Here is a 4993-nt window from a genome sequence, read left to right on the forward strand (position 1 = left end):
TCCTATTTAGCTCTTTTACTTCTTCATATTTTCTTCTCACTTTGCATTCAAAATCAAATTTCAGAATCTCTTCTGACATTCATTTGATGTTTTCTTTCTTTCCTGTGTATTTAATGACCTTTTTCTTTCTTCATTCATGATGTCCTTAATATCATCCCACAGTTCTTCTGGTCGTTGGTGAGTCATGATCAGTGTGTCAGATCTGTTCTTGATATGGTCTCTGGGTTCATGAAGTACACACTCAGGGTTGTACTCTGGCTCCCTTAAACCTGTTTTAATTTTCATCAGCTTCAACTTGAATTTGCTTATGAGCAATGTGTGGTCTATTCTGCCGTCAGCTTCTGACCTTGTTCTGATTGATGATACTACTAAGCTTCTCGGTCGCTTTTTCCGCAGCTGCTGTCAATTTGATCCCTGTGCATTCTACCTTATGAAGTCCACATGGATTGGCACCGTTTGTGTTGTGGAAAAAAGCAATTTGTAATGAACAGATTGTGGGTCTTGAAAAATTCTGTCATGTGCCTTCTGGTTTTCTTTTTTGTCTAACTAAAGTCATATTTCCCAACTATGGATCCCTCTTTGTTTCCAGCTGTTCTATTCCAATCATTAGTTATTACCTCTGCACCTTGATTGCATGTGTGATCAATTTCAGACTACAGAAGTTGACAAAAACCTTCCATTTCATCTTCTTTGACATTAGTTGTTTCTGTTGTTAAGTGCCATCGAGTCGATTCTGACCCGTAGCGACCCTGTATAGGGTTTCTGAGGAGCAGCTGGTGAGCTTGAACCGCTGACCTTGAAGTTCAAATGGCTTTGCAGTCTGGCGCATCAACCCACAGCTCCTCACCAGGACTCGCACTAATTTGAGTAAGTGTCATGCTAACTGGTCTTCTGTAGGTGTAGGAAGATTATCCTTTCACTGATAGCATTGTACTTCAGGATAGATCTTGAATAACAATGAATGTAATTCCATTCCTGTTTAATCTGTTATTCCCAGAAGACTTGGTCATTTGCTTGTCCAATTCAAATGGTTAATACAAGTCCTCTTAAGCTCACTAATGCCAAAGATATCAATCTCTATGTGTTCCAGTTTATTCTGACTTCAGTTTTCCTAGATTCATGCTTCCTATAGTGCATGTTCTGATGATTAATGGATGTTTGCAGTTTTTCTTCTCATTTTGAGTTGTGCCACATCAGCAATTGGAGGTCCCAAAAGTTTACTCCATCCACATCATTAAAGTAGATTCTACTTTAAGGAGCAGAACTTCCCTGGTTATATTTTGAGTGCCTACCAACCTCGGAAAGTCATCTTCCAGCACTGTATCAGAAAATGTTGTATTGCTATTCAGAAGGTATTCACTGGCAAATCTTTGTTAGAAGTAGACACCCAGTTCCTCCTCCCTAGTGTGTCTTAGTCTGAAGTTCCATTGAAGCCTGTCCACTATAGGTGACACTACTGCTATTTGAAATCCAAGTGACATAGCTTCCAGTATTGTAGTAACATGCAAAGTGACAGTCAACAATGTATCTTGAGATTGGCATTCAAAAGCAATGTTTCATACAGAGTTGAGATTGTCTTTTCAATTTATGAGCCCCTCAAAGATCCAATCTTTTTACATTTTTAATAACACACCAGAGGAATTGTGTGACTTTGTAATAGTCAATGGCACATTAACCTTTCTTGTGAAATTATTTATATCTGTTTATTATATCAATTGCATAGAATAATAGGTATGTATTAACATACTCTGTCTCATAAGAAATACAACTAGAATTCTCTTTAGAAGTGAGGATGGCATGGCAAGATGTTGTCTCATGTCTGTTAGATTTATTATCAGGAGAGATCTGCCTCTATAGAAGGATAAGGACATCATGCTTGGTAAAGTAGAGGCTCAGAGAAAAACAAGACCCTCAAGGAGCTGGATTGACACAGTTGTGAGGATGGCAAAGGAGCAGGCAGTATATTCTTCTGTTGTACACAGGGTCAGTATGAGTCAGATCTGACTGGACAGTACCTAACAATGCCAGCAACACTAACGTATTAATGATAAGTTGCTTTAATAGCATCTCTTTTATGTTGGTCTCTCAATTCTCACTTCTCAATGCAAGTACTTAAAATTGACTCATTCTCTTATTATGGAAATAAGTTCCACAGTGCCTTGGAGTAATCAATATTGCAGACTCCATGAACTGACACCATCTAGTATAGCACTATGGAGTCCTAGTGCGGTGCTGCGGGTTAATGCGCTGACTACAAAGTCTGTTTGAAATGCAAGGTCGGTGGTTCAAGCTTACCAGATGCTCCTAGGAAACCCTTTACAGGGTTGCTATGGGTCAGAACTGACTCGACAGCACTTAACAACAACAACAAGATAGCACTATGGGATTAAGTTCAAGGTCAGTTTGAACCACAAGGTCGGCAGTTCAAACTCACTTGGAAACCTTATAAAGGGTCACTGTGAGTCAGAACCAACTCAACAGTTCCAAATTCAGTTCATATACTGTTTTGCAATCTTGCCTCAAAATATTAAAGAAAATCATTGTTTTAGAAGCCTAAAAATCTAAACTCAAGTTTAACCTTAGCAGAAAGGTTTTTAGTCACTTCATCTCAATGAACCTTACTATTTATTAATAAATTCATATAATTTCACTAGATGCCAGTTTTTCAGCATGTGGCTAAGAGTCAGAGGTTGTTTGATAGATCGTTTGACAACCTAACATAAATGAGCAAGCCAACATAATCATAAAAATCATTTACCTAATGAACATGAAATTATTTATCACAGTTAAAATTATTTGGAAACTCTAAACGTAGTGATTATTAAAACATTTTTTTAGCTGTCAGACATATCTTTAATAAATTACTAATTTGGCTGTCCAAATGTGTTTTCTCTTTAGCTTCCCAACCCCCTCCACCTCTAATCAATTCTCCACAGTCAGTGAATCTTCAAACATCTCTTTGACCAAACTCTCAAATGGCTTCCCATTTCAGAGTAAAACCTAAACACAAATCCTGAATTATGTCTCACATAATATAACATTACATCCATAAGCCACACACACACACACACACACACACACACACACACACACTTCTTGGAGCTTCTTTCTAACCACTGATTCCTTTGCACACCCCTTACCAGCTGCTCTAGTCGCTACGTCCATTCCATTTCCCCCTGACTCATCTCTTTACTGATTCTCTCACTAGATTTTTTTTTTTTTTGCACCCAGAGAGCTCTGTGGCTCACTCTTATGTCCTACATATAGCTCTACTAAATAATCACATTAACAAGGAGACCGTCCCAAATATTCCCTCTGTGTGCCCACACATTGCCTCATACAATGCTTAATTTTCCTCCAAAACATTTTTCACAATCTGACATTAACAATATACACAGTTGTTGATTTGCTTTTTGTCTTTATCTTTTCACAAAAAGTATGTGCTCTTTTTGATAGTAGAGAACAGTTTTATTTATTGTATGTCTTTAAACCTGGCCAATAGTAGTCATTCAATTATTATTTCTGCCATACAGTTTTTTCCAACTCATAGAAACCCTGTAGAGGGTTTCAGAGTTGTTCATAATTCTATATAACATGGTCATAAGCCCTTTGCTTAAGTTTGTTGTTGTTGTTAAGTGCCATTGAGTCAGTTCAGACCCATAGCAGCTGGTGAGCTTGAACCACCAACCTTGCAGATCGAACCAACTTTTCAGTCCAGCTCATTAACCCACAATGCCAAGCCAGGAATCCAGAAAATACTTGTTGTTGTTGTTGTTAAGTGCCATCAAGTCGATTCTTACTCATAGGGACTCTATACACAGTTTCCCAGGAGCCACTGGTGAGCTTGAACTGCTGATCTTGTGGTTCAAATGACTTTGCAGCCCAGCACATTAACCCACAGCACCATATTAATAGAGGCATAGAGAAATGTTGGGCAAATATTCATTATTAAGAGTGCTTGTGCCCCTCACTGAATCAAATCCAGGCCAGCCCATTTATATTGTACAACAGATTCATTGCTTCTCACACCTGACCAAGTGGAATTTTTCCTGTTATATTTCCTTTTCTTTCAGATTATTGGAATAACCTGAGATAAATTGCTTCTGCCCTAACCCAGATGATTAAATTATCAACTGGTTTTATTTATTCATACCAGTTCCTCTCTTCGTTGACGTTGAATAATTGAAAGTTGATTGTGTTTAGGAAGATCAACAGTCTCATGATCCAATTTACTTTTAAAAGCAGAAAACCTGCCAACCTACCAAAGAATAAAAAAGAATGAATTTCAAAAAGCACAGTACATGTGCAAAATTTGTATCTGCATATAGATTTTTTTAAAAGAACTGATCATATATAAGGAATATTTGTGAATTTATGTATAGCTGCTCTTTTGCTGTAAATATAAAATGTTAAACATTAATTAAATAAAAATATTAGAACTCTTAATATATGTTATGATCAGTATTCTCAAATCATTTTTTAAATTTGTTAGTAAACAGAACATTTTCATTGTATCTATCGAACTACATTAGCATCACATTAACTTCCTCTAACCTTCAGAAATTAGGGAAAGGTAGCAATTATACTCTTAACAATTCACTTTAGACTCCACTAATTAATCATTCATTGCCCATGGCACTAATAAGTCATGAGTCTTGGGGAGTCTCATTATAAGGGGCAATATGTAGACAGGTTCATTTAGGTAATCCTTTCTGAATGTTGATGAGGTTATTTGTAGATGATACATGCATGTTAGGGTCAATTATAACAAATTAGTGAAGGGTTGTTGGGGTGTTTTTTATCCCTCCTTTTCTTAAAGGCAAGGAGGATTGTTGTTGTTGTTGTTGTTATGTGCCGTGGAGTCGGTTCCGACTCATAGCGACCCTGCACAGGATTTCCGAGGCTGTTAATCTTTACAGGAGCAGAACGCCTCATCTTTCTCCCGTGGAGCAGCTGGTAGTTTCGAACTGCTGACCTTGCGGTTCGCAGCCCG

General features: G+C 37.6%; 1 protein-coding gene across 1 annotated transcript in view; it reads left to right on the top strand.

Moving 5' to 3' along the window:
* KCND2 (potassium voltage-gated channel, Shal-related subfamily, member 2) overlaps positions 1-4993 on the top strand; it is a 758084-nt gene that overhangs the window by 362912 nt on the left and 390179 nt on the right. The window lies entirely within an intron of this gene.

Source organism: Chrysochloris asiatica, unplaced genomic scaffold (assembly GCF_000296735.1).
Source record: "Chrysochloris asiatica unplaced genomic scaffold, ChrAsi1.0 scaffold00032, whole genome shotgun sequence".
In the NCBI taxonomy this organism is placed as follows: Eukaryota; Metazoa; Chordata; class Mammalia; order Afrosoricida; family Chrysochloridae; genus Chrysochloris; species Chrysochloris asiatica.